Below are 22,164 nucleotides of genomic sequence, written 5' to 3' on the forward strand. Positions count from 1 at the left end.
GATTGTCCAATCATATTACAGGCTTCTTTTGAGATACATCCTAAACAACCAATTGTAGTTTGACCCACCCTCCTAGTATATAATCTGGCAGCCATGTTAGTTTCACTTTGTGGGTTGTTGTTTCTGTAGGAGAAGGAGTGAGAGAGAGCACATTGCAGAACTCATAAACACCATTTCTTTGCCTTTTCTAGCATTTTGCTTTATTTCAGTCATTCCTATAGACTGTGAGGAAGTTTATTTGTTTATTTAACTATTTTAGGGCATTATTCAGACTGGGATTTCTTTGTTTCAGTGTTTTAGACAGATAGAGACCCAGTGGTAGGCTCTGTCTGTGTTCATCAACAGCCAGTGATATATATTTCTGTTTATTTCTTTAAGTACTTCTTTTATTTGCTTGGGTTCAATTATTTTCATTTAATTTTGTTTTATTTTTTAACTTGGTTACACAGGGATTTGTGTGTAAATAATGTAAAAACTAAGCATGCGCAGTTCAAGGGTGTATTGACAAGTTTCTACGCATAGAGCAAGCTTTTTCGCAATAATTACGCTGTGATCAATGAGAGTAATATGAACTATCGCGAAATTACGTTACGTAACTACGCTTACAAACGTTTGCATGCAAGGCAAACGTAATTTCGCGATACCCACCGTAACGCGAAAACTACGCAAAAATTAACGCTTACAGTAATATGCAATATTGCGAAATTACGTTATGTAACTACGCTTACAAACGGTTGCATGCAAGGCAAACGTAATTTCGTGATACCCACTGTAATGTGAAAGCTACGCGAAAATTACGCTTACGCGGAATGTCGCGAAATCCTTCTTCATTACGATTATGTACTTATGACCATAATCGTACTTACACTAATAACGCGAAATTTCGCGAAATCGTAATTAAGTCATTACGCTTACCTCTAAATACAAAGGCTTTTTTCATGTTTTATACGAAAATGACATTTACAGAGAACAGTTCTCACTGTGGGCATTACTATGAACTATTACTATTACTATGAATTTTTTTTGTGTTCAGCACATTCAACATACAGAAACAATCTTCACTGGCTCTGATACTGTGACTGAAATCTGCTCAGAATGATAGAAAGCAGAAATATAGCTTCAAATGTGTGTAAATAATCACCAGCTGAAGCTCTGTGTTCCTGTCTGGGTAACTCTCTCTGTCATGCAGTGTAAAGTAAACAGTTTACAGCCAGGTTACAGTTCAGCTTTGCCTTCCCCTGCCCCTGATGCCGACACAAAATTGTTACATAACAAAAGGCTTTTTTTTTGCACAGGCTGTGCTGAGAGAAGTCTGAAATGCATTTTAGTGTTGCTGGCAAAAAGCTCTATAGGTATGTGGGGTTTACAGAAAAACGGTTTCTTTGATAGTCGTTCTTTAATGTCTGAGGGAGTTAGTAAGTGTAAATACTGTCACAGGAATAGAAGAATACAGTGTAGCCAGGACAAAATCGAATAGCCTGTTTTATTACAAACTCCCGTCTTTCTCCGAATATAAGACACTGTCTTATATTCTTTTTGGGGAGGAAATATGTGCTAGGGCTTATTTTCGGGGGGGGGGGGGAGGGGCTAGATGCTTTGTGTATGGGGAGGTGTGTGGGCTCTTACCGCACCTCCCTTGTGGCTGCGTCCCCCTCCGTTCCAAGCAATCTCTCCGGTGGTGGCGGCGGCGGCGACATGGTATTCAAGCTATGAGGGCGCCCTTTGACCCTCACGTTGCACTCAGTACGCTTTTCCGGCTCTGTGCTGACGCTCCCTTCCTGTCATAATCGTGCACCTGGCTGATGCGTCCCAGGCGCACATTGATTATTACATGAGGGGAGCGTCAGCACCAAGCCGGCAAAGCGTACTGCGTGCAGCGTGAGGGTCAAAGGGCGCCCTCATAGCTAGAATAGCATGTCGCCGCCGCCGCCACCACTGGAGGAATTACATGGAGCGGAGGGGGACGCAGCCACGAGGGAGGTGCGGTAAGAGATCACACACCTCCCCATACACACAGCGCCCCCCCCCCCCCAGCTAGGCCTTATTTTCGGAGAAGGTCTTATATTTCAAGCATGCTTGAAATATTAGGGAGGCCTTATTTTCGGTGTAGGTCTTATTTTAGGGGAAAGACGGTAGTACCTAAACCCATTTAAATACGAGCTTTAGGTCTGTCACTGCCACGCACGCATACCTGACAGCCGTCCCGCCCCCTGGTGCATCCTGCATCCTGTCCCAACGGCTGTCAGTGCAGGACATACACAGTAGCGCAAAAGCACTGACAAAGGGACAGGACGCAGGGACACTTGCCTTTTATTAGGTAGGATAGTAATGATCTTAATCTGCTAATTACGATTACGCAAAATTTCACATAATTTTTCCTTCATTATGACCATACGTAATTATGATTTGGAGTTTCAGTTGATTAGGCAAAATCCATTTGTAATTTTGTGCTGACTTTGGCAGTAAATAGCAAAGCCCCCTATACATGCTATCATCACCAAAATCCCTACGAATGTTTAGGGGAATGGTAGGAACAAGACAAAAAGAACTTGTCATTTTTGAGAAAAATCGATTTTAAAAATGCAATGGAAAAATAGTTTTTAAGCTCAGGAAAATGTCATTTTAAAAAACATTTTTCCTTGGCATATTCAAAATCAATTATTCAAAAACCCACAAGGTCTTTTTGAAAAAAACAAAACAAAAACGCTCCCACTGGGACCCAGGCCTCAGACCAATTGCTGCAGAACAAGGCAGAAGAGAAGTGGGAGTGGCACACCTTGTCCGTAAGGTGGGAATATAGCCTGTAGGTGCTGAGCCCAAGCACCAAATCACATAAGCCAAGTATGAATCCAGGCTAGCACACCATTCAAGTTGCAATAGTCTTCTTTATTGCTACATCAGCACATAAAAGTGACAATTGTGTTGGGGCCAACGGCTGGCCCCCTTCATCAGACAGTGCAGACAAATAAAAAATTGCTGCAGAACAGTGAGCACCTGTAGGGCACTGAGGGGGTTGTGAAGATCTATGAATTGATGCTGCAGGTGTTCTCATTGTTCTTTTTGCAATTTTATTTCATATAGCTAAATTAATTTAATGTACAAAATCTATATAAAAACTGAGCTGGGGCTTTGAAGGTGCTATCTACGCGTCCAGTGAAAAATGGTGCCGGCGAAATAATGGCGCCAGATCGCAGACGATAATGTTTTTAAAATGATATTTTTCGTTTTAAAGAAATATCATTATTTTCGTTTTAGAGGGGTTTTTTTTGTTTTTCTTCTTATAAAACGATATTTTTTGTTTTGAAAAACTAATTATTTTCGTTTTAGAGTTCCGTTTCTCGCTTCAGAGCTCATAGTTAGCAGAGGCATGTGTGCCCCTGCTAAAACGCCGCTATCCCGCGGCTAAACGGGGTCCCTTACCCCCCAAATCCCCTCTGTACAGCGCTGGCTGCACTTCCTGATTGAGGCAGGGCTAACGGCTGCAGCCCTGCCTCTCAGCGCCGTCTATCAGCGGCGCATCACCGCCTCTCCCCCGCCCCTCTCAGTGAAGGAAAACTTAGAGGGGAGGGGGAGAGGCAGAGATACGCGCTGATAGACGCGCGTGAGGAAGGGCTGCAGCGGTTAGACCTGCCTCAATCAGGAAACGCAGCCGGCGCAGTACAGAGGGGATTTGGGGGGCAAGGGACCCCGTTTAGCCGCGGGATAGTGGCGTTTTAGCAGGGGCACACATGCCCCTGCTAACTATGAGCTCTGAAGCAAGATTTATTCTCGCTTCAGAGTCTCTTTAAAAACGAAAAGACTAAAAAAAACAAAAACATTAAAACGACAACCATAGTTGGGTTAAATATATTACAAACCTAAACGAAAACACTGAACATATAAACATAAACGATAAATATGGTTTTTAAAGTCGGCGACATTTTTTAACACACAAAACCGATAAATGGCGAGCGATAGCGGTTCTCTATGGGGCGCCTTTTTTTTAACGCCGGTGCCTGGCGCCATTTTTCACCGCCCCCGTTATCTACAGCACATTTCTGTATTCATCCCAAGGCTGACACTGGACAAAACCTAGCTTGTTTGACCCTCCAGGTCAGACTCCTGGTTGTGGAAGCCCTCAAATCTTTTCCCCAAGGTCCTGTCGGCACTCAAGAAAGGTTCTCATTACCCTCTCTGCATTGTAGAAAAAAAATTTGCAGACTATGTCCAGAATTCTATTCTACTTGTTTTCCAACATAAGCAGCAAAACAACAAATCGGGCTGCTTCAGGGTCATCGAGGAGGAGAAGCGGGCAGATAAAAATATTCAGACGTGCCGCCATCTGCAACCTGTTTACATGCAAAAACTTGGCAGAAGAAGCTGGGAATATGTTTGGGGTGCTCAGTTACTGCGAGGTGGATGGAGGAATAATTAGAAGCGGGACTGACTGCCAAATCCTGAGCCCTGGATGCTAATGCAGCCATCCCTGAATCTGACTACTTGTTTTATTACAAATAAGCGGGGATAAGATCTGCATTACAATAATGCGCTGGGATCTCTTCAACTATTTACTGATTAAAACAGCACCAGGAAAGTGACTGGTGGACAGGACGCGTGGGGCTTAGCTTAAGGTGACCATACACAATACAATCAAATCAATCGATTTTACTTTTTTTTTTATAAAAATGATCAATTGTAAAAGACATTGAAAAACATATATTTTTCCAATGTTTTTTTGTTAAAAAAAATGTGACTTTCTGTGCTGGAAAAAAATGATTTTTTTTAAGGAAATATTGATTATAAGTGTATGGTATGTGTATGATTTTTCTCAGAAAAATTGATCAGATTTTTCTGAACGATTGTGTATGGCCACTTTTGAGGCTTAGTTCACAACGCAAAATGCAATCAACAGCACTTAGCCATTGCTAAGCCGTGAGGCGATGCCTTGTTACTATTGACATTATGATTAATTTTTTTTACCTATTGTTTATGCATTAATACTTGTTTAGCACTACTTCACTTAGTTTGTATGTTCCCCTGACGAAGTCCTATGGGGGTGAAACATTTCCCACAGCAGCGTTGTGATTTTTTCAAAATCGCAAACATGCTTCATGTAGCTTTTTTTGGAGCAATTCATTCAAAAATCACTCTGAAAACCGCTTCACAAAATCGCACTCGCAAATTGCTAGCGATTGCTATTGCGATTTTGGTGTGCACTAGCCCAGAGAGAGGAGGAGTGGACAGAAAATGAGAATAGCCTGAGATGGAGCAGAGAGCTGATCTGTATTGCCGTCCCACATCACACAGAGACTACTTTCCTGTAATAGGACTTCTGTCTCTGCCAGTCTCTCACACAAGTCAGAAAGCAGCCCTCCTGGAGTCTAGGGACTGTCAAAAACTTTTCAACTTGTTTAACACCTTATCTGCACATGCAGTCATTATAACAATGGGCAGAGACCAGACAGATTTTTTCCCACAGACCCACCAGGCAATGGGTCATGTAGTGTATATTTACCAGATTGCCTGCCCTCTAATTGCACTTTTATCAGCCAACCTAGTGTGTTGCATTGCCTTACAACAACAAACCTGAATACACCAGACACTGGACCTCCCCTAAATCACCCCCCCCCCCCCCCCAATAGATACTTTGCTCCTCTCTGCTCACACTCTGCAAATTGCATCTTTTTTGCTGCCAGCATGTCAAACTAACAAGATTCACGTCTGAGCAATGGCTGTGGCCACGCTCAGGTATAACTCGGGTGATAAAACTAAAGGCAAATGATGATGCTATCATAGAAGAAAAATTAACTACAGATGTACCTGTAGCCTTGGCGCTAGCTAGCAAGTAGTTCTGCTGTTTGTTTTCAAAACATTTTTATTAGTGGAATACGCTGGACAGAAATCACACAAATAACATTTGTGTGATCTGACAGCTAAACTAAGGGGGGGGGGGGGGGGGGTATGTGTCTTATTATCTATCTTATGGTGGCCATACATAGTACAATTTTTTCATACAATCTTACCATTTCTATGTAATATAAGGGAACTGCATAAATGATCATTTCAGTATACTCACTTAATTCACCCTTATACTACATAGAAATGGTAAGATTGTATGAAAAAAATTATACCATGTATGGCCACCATTACAAAAAGCATTCCTGAAGACTTTTTAACGGACCATAAAGAGTTACATCAACAGGGGGGGGGGGGGAACGTACCTGTGAGTTGATAGGTTTAACTCACCCAATCGCACTTTCTAGCGCCAGAATCGCTGGCAGGTGGTGGCAGTGACAGACCAGGAGCCCGTTATTAAACGGGCTAAGGTCAATAGTCCTTTATAATAAAACCCCTGTGTCCTGTCCCTGAGTGTGTGTGTCCCTGCTTCCAGACCTCACAGTTTGCTGTCTGAGAACCTCATTGCATTGTGGGAAATAACAGCTTATTGATTATTTTTCCCCCTACTGCTATCTTTCGATAAAGTTTCTCTATAAACATGCAAGGATCTCCATGCAGGAGTCCCGAACGACAGGAGAATGCAGCAGGGGGAGAAGGACACAGAGAAAAAAATTTAAAGTGATTTAAAGGACAACTGGAGTGAGAGGGAAATGGAGGCTGTCATATTTATTGCCTTTTAAACAATACTAGTTGCCTGGAAGCTCTGCTTATCTGGCTGCAGTAGCATCTGAATCACACACCTAAAAGCCTTATTGTTATTTAACGTTAAAGCCTTATAGTTATTTAGCGGTAAAGCCTTATCGTTATTTAGCGTTAACACACAGAACCCTCTCTGTACCTATCCCTAACCCCTACACCCCCCTGGTGGTGCCTTACCCTAACCACCCCCCTGGTGGTGCCTAACCCTAAGACCCCCCGGGTGGTGCCTAACCCTAAGACCTCCCTGGTGGTGCCTTACCCTAAAACCCCCCAGGTGGTGCCTAACCCTAAGACCCCCCTGGTGGTGCCTAACCCTAACCACCCGCCTGGTGGTGCCTAACCCTAAGACCCCCCTGGTGGTGCCTAATCCTAACCACCCCCCTGGTGGTTCCTAACCCTAACCACCCCCCTGGTGGTGCCTAACCCTAAAACCCCCCTGGTGGTGCCTAACCACCCCCCTGGTGGTGCCTAACCCTAAGACCCCCCTGGTGGTGGCTAACCCTAAGACCCCCCTGATGGCTCCTAACCCTAAGACCCCCCCAGTGGTGCCTAACCCCAGGGCCGGCCCGCCCATGAGGCGGGGTGAGGCGGGTTCCTCAGGCGGCAGGAAGTGGAGGGGCGGCACCAGACATAGAGAGGAAGTGACTGGGGAGAGGAGAGAGAGCGTGCAGGCTGCAGTGCAGACGAAGTCCGGCTGATCCTGTGTGGTGCCCGACCTGCCTCCGACCTCGTGCCTGCACACACACCGTGAGTGATCCTCCCCAGCTCCCCTCCGGCTCCGTCGAGGCCGCCCGGACTGTCTGTGAACTTCTGAGACGCGGCCCCCGCCGCCCCCCATTAGGCTGTGCGCACCTCCCGCCCGCCACCCACATGATGCCGCCGGGCCGGCCTCCGAGTCCGACGACTCTCGGAGCTCAGCTCTACGGGCTGCGGCCTCTCCTGGCTGTATCCTCCTCCAAGGCTGCCTGTATGTGACGCTGCCTTTGGCGGCGGATGTCGCCCGCTCTGCCTCTGCTGCCCTGCGGCTGATTGTCACGCACGGGCGGCGGCGTGACCCGACGATGATGAGGCTGGCTCTGGCTGGCTGCCGCCTCCGGCCGCCGCTGACCGGCCCAGGCCCAGCGCGAGATCCGAAATGGTGGAGGCGGAGCATGCCCGCCGCAGGCCTCAGACAGCCGTCTGTCCCCTGCCTGCCAGTGCAGGATCATGCATGCGTGCGGTGCGGATGCCCGCCCTTCGCCGCTGCCACAGACCCAGAGGGAGACCCAATCCCCGGTGAGTGAGTCAGACTCAGTCACTCACTGTCACTTGTCACTTACTTTGTTTGCTGCCTGCATCACTCAGGGCAGGCTTTTCTTCACGGTGGATTGTGTGGGGGTCTGGGGATGATGTAATGTTATAATGTATACATTAGGGGGGGGGGGGGCTTGGCAAGGGGAAAAGAAAGAAGCAATGAAGGGGATGACAAAGTGGGGGGGGGGGAGATGGGGGGCTTGGCAAATGGCACGGGAACAGAATCAATGAAGGGGATGACAAAGTGGGGGGGGGGGGAGATGGGGGGGCTTGGCAAATGGCAAGGGGAACAGAATCAATGAAGGGGATGACAAAGTGGGGGGGGGGGGAGATGGTAGGGCTTGGCAAATGGCACGCGGAACAGAATCAATGAAGGGGATGACAAAGACGGAAGGGGGGCACAAGAAAGGGGCTAAGTGGGAGCAGGAAGATGGTGACATGGTAGTGGGGATCAAAACATGGAGAGGGAGGAGGGCAGTGACTGCAAGGAGAGGCATAAGAGTAAGACAGAAACTCAGGAGAGGGAGTGGCAAATAAGGAGGCACAGGGGAGAGGCCACAGAAGGGAGGCACATGGGGAAAATACACAAGGGAAGGACAGGCTGCACAGGAGAGGGGTCACAGGAAGGAGGCACATAAGAGGCGGCAGCACAAAAGGGAGGCACAGGAGAGGGGTGACATAAGGGAGGCACAGGCATACCTCCCAACTTTTTGAGATGAGAAAGAGGGACACTTAAGCCACGCCCCTGCTACACCCCTGACCACGCCCCCATCACAACCCTAGTCACGCATACCATAAAGATTTCATAAGAAAAATATGTTGTTTTATAAGTCAAACCACACTGGTCCTTTCTATCCTGGTTCATTTTCCTTCATAGTAACATTTTAAAATTAGTAATATCAATTTACAGGATGGGAATAAAGTTTAGAGTCAATCAAACACATTTTTTTAGTAGAGAAATATATATATTTACATAGAACGAGGGACAAAGTCCTGAAAGAGGGGCAAATGAGGAGGACAGAGGGACCGTCCCTCCGAAAGAGGGACAGTTGGAAGCTATGGGCACAGGAGGGAGGGGGGGTGGGAGAATGGGCACAGAAGGGAGGCAGGAGAGAGGGGCGCAGGAGAAAGGGGGCAAATGAGAAAAGCACTGGAAAGGGGGCACAAGAGATAGGTGGCATCAGAGAGGTACAGGAGAAAGGGAGAGATGCACAGGAGAATAGGGCATGGGGAAGCACTGTAGAGGAGACACATGAGTGAAGCACAGGAAAGAGAGAAACAAAACAGAGGCATAAAAGAGAGGGGCGCATGAGAGAGGTACATTCCTTTTTATTTTTTTAAGTTATTATTTAGTATAATAAGGTTAAGGTAGTGTGTAGTAGTCATCAATGATGACTCATGGTAGAAGTCAGTGGTATTGGTGTATGGTAAAATGATGATCCTGTAATTTTTTTCTCTCTGCTATAATGCTATGTGATGATTTCTGTCTCTGTCTGTACTGGCTGCCTGCTATAATAAAAGGGGTCGGGTCAGGGACATGCAGGAGGGTGGCAGCAGCAGCAGGCTTCACCAACTGCACGGTCTGTACCATACTTACAACCTGGGCTGGCTAGGCTAGCTATATTGCCAGTGGTACTGACTGACTGAAGGCACCTAGTGGTTTGGATTGGGAGGAGAGATAAGGAAGGAGGCATGAAAGCATGGGCTGTCTGTGCTCCAACTACTGCTCCAACCCACTCCCTGGATTATACATGATTCATTTAAATCCTCTAACACATCCACTTCTAAGATGAGGGCTAAAGCCTGGTACACACTTTCAATTATGATTGGCCAATTACTGACCAATTTTACCACCTGCGTCATGTAGTATGAGGCTGGGCAGCAGATATTGCACACTATGAGCAGATTATGTAGGTATCCCTTATACTACATGAAGGCAGGTGGTAAAATTGGTCAATGATTGGCCACTCGTAATTGAAAGTGTGTATCAGGCTTAATTCTGCTAAGAAAGACAGGAGGGAGAACAAGCAGATGGACTCTCATGGACTATTGAATTAAACTTGACTTTTTTTTAGGATTGCCAATCTGGAGCCCTGAAACCAAACTTTTCATTCTCCTTCAAAGCATACTCTTCCTACAGGTCTCCAGTAATGCAAGGTATGTGATAGTTAATTCACTGTAGAGCAGAAACTGAAGCGGTCTTCTTTAATTCTTTAATTTTGCTTTAAGGAGGGGGGGGGGGGGGTGCCTGGGGCCCGGGGGGGGGGGGGGCGCCTTCACGATCTTTGCCTCAGGCAGCAGAAAGTCCAGGACCGGCCCTGCCTAACCCTAACCTTGAAAGTGTTACATTAAATCCATTCACAGTTTTGCAGTTAAATAATGTCTGCAGTTTGGCTTACGTAGGGCGCTATTGATAAATAACGTTACTGTGGGCAATAACGCCTGCTGTTTGACAAATGAACGGCACTATTGATAAATAACGTTAGTGTGTGCCACTATTGATAAATAACGTTAGTGTGTGCCGTTTTTCTTCTTTTTTCCCTGTGCGCTATTATTATGCTGTACTAACGATAAATAGCGATAAGCGTATCTTTTTAATGTGGCGCCATTTTTATGCATAGGCGCTGTGCGCCATTATACACTGATCCGTACACACAGAGCTTTAAAGTTCCTGGAGAGAAATGCAGACGCATCTGAAGTTTAGATAGATACATTTAACTAAACAGAATGTAACAAGTGAGGAATGTGACACACACTCTGACTGTGCAGGAGCTGGAGGACAGCCAGAGAGTGTGTAACATTCACCACTTGTTACATTGTGTTTACTTAAATGTATCTATCTAAACTTCGGATGCGTCTGCATTTCTCTCCAGGAACTTTAAAGCTCTGTGTGTAACCCTTCCAATGCTGGTCTAGTAAAAAAAAAAATGCTGGTTGCGTATAATGTGCTGTAAATGATGTTTTCGAGCAAAGTTGAAATGCTGGGTTATATTCCACTTTAAAGAGGAACTGTAGTGAAAATATAAAACATAACAATTAAAACTGTTTTTTTTTTGTTTGTTTGTTTTTTTTTTACAAAATTCATTTATAGATTATTTAGTCAGTGTTTTCCCAATATGAAATCTTTCCTCTCCCTGATTTACCTTCTGAAATGTATCTCTGGTGGTGACATCTTTAGTCCTGCCAGGTGATCTGTAAGGAATGTTCGTTACTGAGAGTTCTATGCACAGAGGGAGATGTTGTTTGCTTGGCAGTTGGAAAAAGCCATTATTTCCCATAATTCAATAAGGTTTACAGACAGGAAACTGTCAGGAACATGGTCATGATGTCACACTGTGGGAGGGGTTTCACCACAATATCAGCCATACAGATCCCATTATTATTATTAATTAGTATTTATATAGCACCTATATCTTCTGCAGCACTGTACAGAGTATATATTGTCTTGTCACTTAACTGTCCCTCAGAGGGGCTCACAATGTAATCCCTACCATAGTCATATGTCTTATGTATGTATCATGCAGTGTATGTATGGTAGTCTAGGGCCAATTTAGGGGGAAGCTAATTAACTTATCTGTATGTTTTTTGGGATGTGGGATGAAACCGGAGTGCCCGGAGGAAACCCACACAGACACAGGGAAAACATGCAAACTCTTTGGAGATATTGATGATCTCATAGCTCCCAACTGTCCCTCTTTTGAAGGAACAGTCCCTCTTTGGGGACCCTCTCCCTCTGTCCTTCTTTCTCCCTCATGTATACCTCTTTTATGACTGATACAGATCTGGGTCAAAATATGTATTTTTCTGCTGAAAAATGTGTTTAATTGACTCTAAATTTTATTCCCATCCCAAATCGATATACTTCTTATTTTAAAATTTTAATATGAAGGAAAATGAACCAGGGTAGAAAAGACCAGTGTGGTTTGAATTATGAAACAACAAATTTTTCTTATGAAATCTTTATAGTATGCGTGACTTGGGCTGTCTCGGGGGCGTGGTTACAAGTGTGGCACGTGGGGATTGGCGAGAAACTGTAACCAAGAATTGAACTTCATCCCAATCAGTAGCTGATACCCCCTTTCCCATGGGAATTCTTTTCCTTTTCACAAACGGATCATCAGGGGGCTCTGTATGGCACAACAGTGTGATGTCAGGCCCATGGTCCTGACAGTTTCCTGTCTGTGAGCCTTGTTACATTTTGGGAAATAACAGCTCTTCCAACTGCCAAAAAAGCAAGCTGCATCTCCTTCCACGGACATTACCTGCCAGCAGTAAAAATGTCACCATGTGATAAATGTCAGAATGTAAAACGGAGAGGAGAGATTTTACAATGGGCAAACACTGACTAAATGATTTACACATAATTATTGTAAAAATGAAGCACTTTTTTTTATTAAATTATTTTCACCGAAGTTCCTCTTTTAAGTGTCCCTCTTTCTGATCTCAAAAAGTTGGGAGGTAAGATGATCTGTTCGAGAAAAAGGTAAATATTTCCTATTGGTAAGGGGGTATCAGCTCCTGATTAGGATGAACTTCAATACTTATTTAAAGTTCCTCTTTAACCTCACATTTTGCTGCCCAAAAATGCTCAGAGGCAAATTGCCTAAAGCCGCCCCCTGCTGGACGCTTCTCATTTGCCGGCATCACTGTAGGACGGTATTCGTCTCAGTAGCAGACAGGAAGGGTTTATTTTTTTAGCTCATTAGAAATCGCTCTGTTCTCCTTGCTGGTAGTGTGAGCCCCTCGCTAGATCCGCTGCGCTCCCTCGTCTGTCTCTCTCGGCGGTTATTAGCCGCGCTGACAGGTTGACAAGCTGAAACAAGAAGTAAAACGCTTAAACATTGTGCTGTGATGTGCGCCTTCATCTTGTCCTGTCACTCAGTGACACTGCGGAGATATTTTATTCCACTTGTCAGTGGTGTGTATCGTGTCCCCCCGCACCTCAGTCAAACGATCCGCTGAATCACTAAATGGGACTCATCATTACGAGCTACCAGGGGTCGCTTCCTTGTAGCAGCGCCATGTTACGAAACCCCCCCCCCCCGTGAGGTTACATCACACTCCATATTCATAACAACCTTACATGGGGTCACTTCACAATAAAAGAAGCAGATCATTCAGCACCTGCAACACAATTCTCAATCCCCTTTTTGCTATTACAGAAAGAATTGCACAAGGACTGCATGTATTTCGCCAGCACAGTGGCGCAGTGGTTAGCACTCGCCTGGGTCCTTGGTCTGAATCCCAACCAGGGCACTAAATGTACAGCTTTTATGTTTTCCCTGTGTTTGCATGGGTTTCCTCTGGGCACTCCGGTTTCCCCCCGCAACCCAAAAACATACAGATATGTTAATTGTCTTTCCCCTTAAAGGAAAACTTAAGGCAACTATAAAAAATGAGATTTACTTACCTGGGGCTCCCCTCAGCCCCTAGCAGCAGATCGGTGCCCTCGCAGCCCCGCTCAGATGCTCCTGCACCCGCCGGTGAACACTTCCGGTTTGGCCGTCACCAGCCGACAGGCATTGGAACGCGAGTGATTCTTCGCGTTCCCAGCCTGTATATCGCCCCCTATGCTGCTATTGCGGCCAGCTGGTCGCAATAGAAGCATAGGGGGCGATATACAGGCTGGGAACGCGAAGAATCACTCGCGTTCCAATGCCTGTCGGCTGGTGACGGCCAAACCGGAAGTGTTCACCGGCGGGTGCAGGAGCATCTGAGCGGGGCTGCGAGGGCACCGATCTGCTGCTAGGGGCTGAGGGGAGCCCCAGGTGAGTAAATCTCATTTTTTATAGTTGCCTTAAGTTTTCCTTTAAATTAACCCTAGTCTTGGATGGACATATGGCTATGGTAAGGAGTAGACCAGGCATGGGCAAACTTGGCCCTCCAGCTGTTGAGGAACTACAAGTCCCACAATGCATTGCAGGAGTCTGACAGCCACAGTCATGACTCAAAGGCAAATGCATTGTGGGATTTGTAGTTCCTTAACAGCTGAAGGGCCAAGTTTGCCCATGCCTGGAGTAGACTGTCCTCTGAGGGACAGACCATATACTCTGTAAAGTGATGATGTCAGCGCTGTATCATAGCTCCCAACTCCCAACTGTCCCTCTTTTGGAGGGACAGTCCCTCTTTAGGAAACCATTCCCTCTGTCCATCTTTCTTCTTCATTTGTCCTTCTTTTAAGACTGATGTACAGTACAAATCTGTGTAAAAAATATACACATTTTTCTACTGCAAAATGTGTTTAACTGACTTTTTCCCATAGTTTAAATTGATATGATATATTTCTTATTTTCATATGTGAATATGAAGGAAAATGAACCAGGATAGACAATGTGGTTTGAATTATAAAACAACATATTTTTCGTATGAAATCTGTATGGTATGTGTGACTAGGGGTGTGCTGGGGGCGTGATTAGGAGTGTGGTAGGGGTGGGGCTTAAGTGTCCCTCTTTCTTATCTCAAAAAGTTGCAAAGTATGGCTACATCCTATGTAATCCTTTACAAGTGTCCCTGCATCTTGTCCGTGTGTCAGTGCTTTTGCGCAAATGCGCATGTCAAGCACTGACAGCCGTTGGGGCAGGGCGGACGTGTGCGCGCGCGGTGGGTAGAGGCGGCGGTGGCAGCGTGACAAGACCTAGAGCCCGTTTTTAAACAGGCTTAGGTCAAGTAGTAATATATTAATCCATCAGCATCCTGAAATTACTTTAGCAGCCAGGCTCGGTACACACTGGGGTATATTCATAAAACAGTTGTAAAGTTCATGTGCGCAGGTAGCGCATGTAACGTTTACGGGCATGTTATGCAAACTGCGTAACCTATGTTATGTAAATAGAGTGGCTTGTAATTCTACAGACAATTTATATGCTGCTTGTATAATTGGCTGATCGCCAGCGATCAGCAAAGTGCTGCCAAATCGCCCAGTGTGAACCAGCTCTTATGAAAGGTCAGTTTTGGGCGGAGTTGTTGCCAGTGGTTACTGTGGACATGTGACTCATTTTTTTCCTCCACCCTTTGATCCCATCAGATACCTGGAGCCATTTATGGGCAGCGGCTGCTACCTAGCGAGCTGCGCAAAGCACAAGTTGGACATTTTTTTCTTCCAAACTCACTGTTCACTTAAACGGCCATTAATCTCGGAGCGGCCGGCCCCGTTGCTGCGGAGCGAGCCGTGTTTTGACTGGTGGGCCTGTTTAATGTTAGAGATTTATCATTGTTCTCTCTGTATACACAATAGGCCTTTTATAAATTAAGATACTTGGCGGAGAAATGTGATACATAAATGTTATTACAATCCATTCGGCACTCGGTCACACTGTATATTTTTGGTCGGTAGGAAGAAATACACTTTACTTTTCCAGATGTCAGATGTCATTTTTCTCCCGCTTAATAAATAGATTGATGGAGATAAATATTCTTTAACCGCTCTGGCTCCTTTTTTTTCTTTTTTTTTTAAACATGTTTTATTGAAACTGTTTCTAACAACATAATACAATATGCAGCTTAGAGAGCAACCAGTTGAAATAACATTTAATTTACTGCAAGGGTGGAAAAACTCAAATTCAAAGTGGGCCGAAACTGAACGCTGGGACCAAGTGACGTGCTAACCTCAATGTCTAGTGGCCACCTCCCTCCCTTATAAAGTTCCCTGGTGTCTAACAGCTCCCCTCCCTCCCCTTTACAGTTTCATGGTGTCTAGTAGCCCCCTTTCCCTTTCTATAAAGCTCCCTGGTGTCTAGTGGACACCCCCCCCCTCTCCCCCTATACAGTTCATTGGTGTCTACCGGCCCCCTCCATCCTTTATACAGTTCTCTAGTGTCTAGTTGCCCCATGACTGTCCCTGCCCTACACAGTGCTCTGGTGTCTAGTTGAACTTCTTCATCCACTATACAGTTCCCTGGTGTCTAGTAGTGTCCACTCGCACCCCTAAACTTTTCCCTGGTGTCTACTGACCCCTCCCTCCACTATACAGTTCCCTGGTATCTAGTGCTTTCACCATCCCTCCCCCACATGGCTTCCCTAGTGACCTAGGGCTAGGGTCAGATTTAGCCCTTGGGCCAGAGTTTGACATGTATGGTTTAAAGGGAACCTGAACCGAGTAAAACTATTTAAAATAAACACATGATGTACCTGCAAATGAATATAGCATATTTACCTTGCCGTCAGTTCCTCTCAGAAGATCACCATTTCGTTCTTATGGTGCCCCTATAAGGTACAATTCATTTTTTTTTTTTTATTAGATCATTTCGTTCAATGATTCCATTAGATCAAAAAGAAACATTTTTCCAACATGTCTGATAGGATTTTTATTGAAAAAACTGAATAATCATTTGTTTTTCTTGATCGAAATACTAGATTCTTTTAAACTTTCAATCGATTTGATCATTTTGGTCGAATAAATGGGAAAATTTAACATTTTTATTGTACCTTGTATGGGCATTATAACAATACTTCCTCCCAGTTCTGACAAGATTTTGTCAGAACTGAAATATTTCAGTTGCTGTCAGTTATATATCAGTTGCTGTCAGTTATAACTGAAAGGATAACAGATGTGCAAGGTAATGTCCATGTTTCCCTATGGCTCAAGTGGGCGATATTACAGTTTAGCAGTGTCCTGAACAGGAAGCTGTTATGGGGCATTTCAGAATAAAGGATAGAGAATTCCATTGATCACAGTGGACAAACAGAAGGTAGGAGAGGAAAAAGAGATTGATGAGTAAACTACATGGGAGGTAAGTATGACATGTGTATGTTTATTTTGACTTCTAATTTAATAGGATTAATTTAATCCTATATGATGTCCAGTGTATGTGATGTAAGCTGCGTGTGGTTTTTGTGCATCTGCCATAGACTTATCTTACTATTTTACAAGATATTTATAAATCATTGAAACAAGTTTTATGAGTCCTTTAAGCCAGGAATTTACTCCTGAAGAAGTGAACCTTACCTGTGTCAGGTTCACGAAATGCATTGAGTTCTTTTTTTTTTTCTTTCTTTACCTCAGCTAAAAAAAAGTATAAGTACTATGAAATTTGAATTATACTATGGATTAATAGATGTATGCAAATACGACTACTGTTGATGGCAACGTGCGTTGCAATTCTATGATGTTTGTGTAATGTGTTTGTGTGAATAAACGTTATATTTTTTAATCATAAACAAATGACCTGACTCACATCTACCTTACCCCCAAAACAGGTAAAAAGTAGGGAACAATGAGATGCAAATTGTTCCAAAATTAGGCAAATTTTTATGCAAATGTATGCAGTTTGAAAATGGACCAATCATGCAGTTTGAAAATGGACCAATCAATTTAAACCCAGGTTTAAATTGACTGGTCCATTTTCAAGCTGCATCCATTTGCATATAAACTTGTATCAACTCGGAAAAGTTTGCATATCTGTGATCATGGATAAAAGGGAGCATACGGCAAGTGGTTAAAAAGGCCGCGGCATAGAGCACAATGTTATTAACGGTTTTTGTGCCACCAACAGTATAATAAGGGTTTATTTTTTGTTAGGATTGGTGTCAGCAAACAGAGAGAATCTGATTATTGGTGATCTGCAGTATCGCCAACAATACAGATGTCACCTTATTATTGATGATCTGCAGAATCACCAATAATACAAGTGTAACTAACCTCTGGACACCTAACACAGAAAATGACAATAAAGACAGTAATAATTAACAAGATCGTGGAAATATCCACCACACGGCAATTCCTCAGAGGTGTGGTTACCTCTGAATGGGAACCCCATGTGTGAGAACCTCAAACCGGGCAAAGAGAGGAATCTCGGCCTCTGGCAGTAATCGTCTGCTAGGGCAGGCGTCTCGGAGAGTCAAGCCTCAGAGATAGCACTACAGTGGGAGACGTTCCACTGAAGGGAGACGGTCAGACAAGCAGAGGTTCGGCAACAAAGAAGGCGGCAGCAGTACAGAAACGGAAGGCTGATTCAGAGTCGGTAAACAGGCAGGGTCGGGAACTTTGAATCAGATAGGCAGAAGTACAAGAGCAATTATGTAAGAAAACGCGGAAAAGCCGTCGCATATGCCAAGAGCGAGGCGGCTGACTCCGCGTCCAAAGCGGCGGTTTGCACGCATGGACACGCATCTGGTAGTATGGTGGAATGCGGAAAAGCCGCCGCATGTCCTGACAGCAAAGCGGCTGTTTCCGCGTCCAACTCGGCGGTTTGCATGCAGCAGCATGCGCTTGGTGTGGCTGGGTCTGTTAGTGCACATAGGCAGATGGAGAGCTATGCGCGCGCGGCCTGAACTCAGGACCTTTATACCAGCAGGGGAAGTGTCAGCTGATCAGGAAGATCAGCTGATTCCTGCAGGACTCATGATTGGCTGAATGGCTCGGGCGGGGCGGCAGAGTCCTGCAACTATATATTCTGCTGCTTGTCAGTTGCTGGTTGTCTGCCATTGCTAACACTTGCGTGAAGGCACTCAGACCTTAGCTAGACCCGACAGTGTGCCAGAACCGGCTGGAGCTGGGAATCCACACTGAGTCATATTCTGTTGATAGCTTAAAGTACTAATTGAATTGTATTATTTGTTAGACCAGTTCCAGGGTGTTGAGATCAAGGCCCTCACACCCCAGAGTAGGAATACTGTGTATCTTCTGTGTATTCTCTAGCATAGTTCCAGGGTGTTGAAATCAAGGCCCTCACATACAAGACTATGGAACTGTATTATCATTTATGTTATACTCCAGACTAGTTCCAGGGTGTTGATGATCACGGAACTCACACCCAAGACTAGGGAATTGTATTATCATTTATGTTATACTCCAGACTAGTTCCAGGGTGTTGATGATCACGGAACTCACACCCAAGACTAGGGAATTGTATTATCATTTATGTTATGCTCCAGACTAGTTCCAGGGTGTTGTGAATACGGACCTCACACCCCAGACTAGATTTGTGTTATTACTGTGTTACGTTAGCCCAGTTCAGGGCAAAACCTTAGATATTAGCAGCAGAGCTTCCTGCATCCCAGCCTTGGTCCCTCGCTCAGGGGTCCACAGGCTACAGGAATATCACCCACCGTCAGGGGTGAATTCCTCAGGAGTATAGGCCGCCAGCTCCTCTGGTGGTCTTTACTCGGAGTTGTTACTGTTGCACAAAACACTTACACTCTCTCAGGTGTCTAGAGGTTAGACATATCTGATTATTGACGATTCCGCAGATCCTCAATAATCGGGTATATCTGTATTCTTGGGGATACTGCGGATCGCCAAGGATCAGATTCTCTCTCTGGTTGCTGACACCGATCGTTACAAATTAGAGTAAAGAGTAGTCAGGGATAGCCAGAGTCAAAACACAGGTAAATATACAAATACAATCCTAATCTAAGGTGTGACGTCCTTGGTATCAACACCTAGGAAACTGGTCTAAGGTCTGAGCGCTAACACAAATGTATTCACGACAGCAGACAACTTGCTACTGACAAGCAAGTTCTATAAGTAGCCAGAGAACTGCCCAGTGCCGCCCCAGAGCCCCAGCCCATCCACAGAGCCACTGGAATCAGCTGACCAGCCTGGTCAGCTGACTCCTCGTCTAGTGGCATAAAGTTCTTGTCTCCTGGCGCGTGCGCGCGTTAGACGGAGACAGATAGCCGGCGAGGGAGTGGGAGACCCCACAGGCAGCAAACGTGCGGCGGAGTCCGCCGAGCATGTGGACTCCGCTGTCCATACAGCCCCACCCGGCGACCCAGAGGTAAGAGCCTGAGAAGTGGAGCCCGCTGCCACGCACATACTGGCAGCGGGCCCACTGACATTTTTATTTTTTTTACGTCAATAAGAAGTCTCAATACCAAAGTCATAGAAAATTCAAATAATGGCAATAAGAAGTCTCAATACGAAAAGCATATAGAGGAAGTCTTAATACAAAAATTATAGGAAATTCATATAATAGTATTAAAGAGTCTCAATAAGAAAATATAACAGCAATGGGAAGTCTCAAAACGAAAATCACATACAGGCCCACATACTGTACATACTAATGAAGCCAAGTGAGGTGTCTTCCTCAGTCTGGGGGCGGCACCAGGCAGAAACAGGAAGTGTGCCTTACCTGTCGCCACCCGGCTTACCGCCGCCCGCCTGGCTTTTTTTTATTGCCATCAGGATTCCCATTAGCTTTAAGCTAAATAGCAGTTGAAAAGTAGGATTTATTTTCGCGTCAGACCCTCTTTAAGGTAAGCTGGATTGGGTAGCAGCCAGGAAGGGGGAGAGGTTAGTGTAGTGGGGAGAGGGGCCAGACCCCCCCTCTGTTACCTGCCCCCCCCCCCATCCAGCACTTCCCCCTCCAGATATACGGGGGTGTTAGCGGCAGAAGAATGACACACCTGACTCCTGATTTCCAGGCATTGCCGCCCACTCTGTCTCTCTTTCTTTCTCATTCCTCCCTCTTTCAGGAATGATGTAGAGATCGACATACCTATTTGTCTAATGTGTTTAATAGAGTCTAAACATTATTTCTATCATTTAAATGGATATTTCTTATTTTCAAATCTTAAAATAAACCTAACGACATTAGAGAGGATTAGTGTGGTCTGAATTATAAACGTGTCAGTGACTAGGGGCGTAGTGGGGTGTGATAAGGGGTGTGGCTTAAAGTGTCCATCTTTCTTATCTCAAAAAGTTGGGAGGTATGCCTGCGATGCACCACTGGTGATATGATGTTCTGAACACTGGAAACTCGGTGAAGCCGATAAGAAGACTGAACAAAGGAGAGAAAGAATCGCTGTCTGAAGCATAACTGAGTCTATTCCCGGCTCGTGGCGGTTTTACGAGGTGAAGACGAAGGTTCTTTGCCGGGAATGAAATTAATGAGACCCTCTTAACCTCTCCCAGAAAAGGGAAGCAAGGCTTCCTCTGCACCCGTCATTGTTCCAGAACTTTCCGTCGCCTCACACAATGGATTCCGCCTGGCATTTGGGGCAGGAGACAACACTGAATACGTTTCCGGAGAAGGAGGGCGGCAAAACGGAGTTGTTGGTAGTGATAATGATATTTATTCATTCTACTTCATCTCGCTCCCACCTGTTTCAGTGACAGGTGCAAATGTCTCACCTCGCTTAACAAAGACGTTAAAATACAAGACAAACAAGAGTGGCAAACCTCAATTCTGATCATCTCTAGTAAGACAAACAGTTCATTGTGATGAATTATGTTACCGGCGTAAAAAAGGCACAAAGCAGCTCGGAATAATTCACGTCCTTAAAATAAAACTCTCGCTGAAACCATTTTCTTTTTAAAGAGAGTCTGAAGCGAATAGAAATCCTGCTTTTTACCTGCAAGTTAGCTTAAGCAATATGAGCAGAGGTGAAACGCTGCATTCCTACGGCAAAACGAGGGCTTTATACCCCCCAAATCCCGGGGCAAAATTCCACGACTTTCAAAGTCGTGGATTTTGCTGCCCGGGGAGGCCGAGCTTAGCGCTGTAGCTCTAGCAGCCTCTACTGAAGTCAGTCTGCGCGCAGATCTCCTTCAGTAGAGACTCTTCCCTGCCCCTCTCTGTGAAAGAAGATTGAGAGGGGCGGGTAGAGGGGGCAATCAGCAGAGATTGGCTCCAGAAGAGGCAGAGCAACAGTGCAAAGCTCTGCCTCTACCAGGAAGCGTTCCCCGCACTTTGCCCCGGGATTTGGGGGGTATAAAGCCCTCGTTTTGCCGCGGGAATGCAGCATTTCACCTCTGCTCATACTGCTTAAAGTGAATGGGAACCCATTTAGGAAAAAAAAAGTCAGATACTCACCTATACAGAGGGAGGCTCTGGGTCCCATAGAGAGTCTCTCTCCTCTCCCGGTCCCCGCTGTTGTCCTGGCTCCCCCGTAGCGGTATTCAGCCATTTCAGTCAAATACCACTGTCTCCCGGCCGAAGGGAGGCTTCGGAAATGCTTTGGGAGCTCGAGTGCTCCCGAAGATGGGCCGCTCTACACTGCGCACGTGCGCGCGCCCTCTATGACGCACTCGCCTGTGCGCCGCCTGTCTTCGGGAGGAGTCGGCTCCCGAAGCCTTCCGAAGTCCCCTTGGCGGGGGATGAGAACGGGGGAGCCAGCGCAGCGCTGAGGGCACCGGGAGAGGCGAGGGAAGGCTCATTAGGACCGAGCCTTCCCTCTCCTTAGGTGAGTATCTGACTTTTTTTTATTGACATCGGGATTCCCATTAGCTTTAAAGAGGAACTATAATGACAAAACGGCCCCTGGGGGGTACTCACCTCGGGTGGGGGAAGCCTC

The sequence above is a fragment of the Hyperolius riggenbachi genome, chromosome 3 (genome assembly GCF_040937935.1).
Source record: "Hyperolius riggenbachi isolate aHypRig1 chromosome 3, aHypRig1.pri, whole genome shotgun sequence".
Lineage (NCBI taxonomy): Eukaryota > Metazoa > Chordata > Amphibia > Anura > Hyperoliidae > Hyperolius > Hyperolius riggenbachi.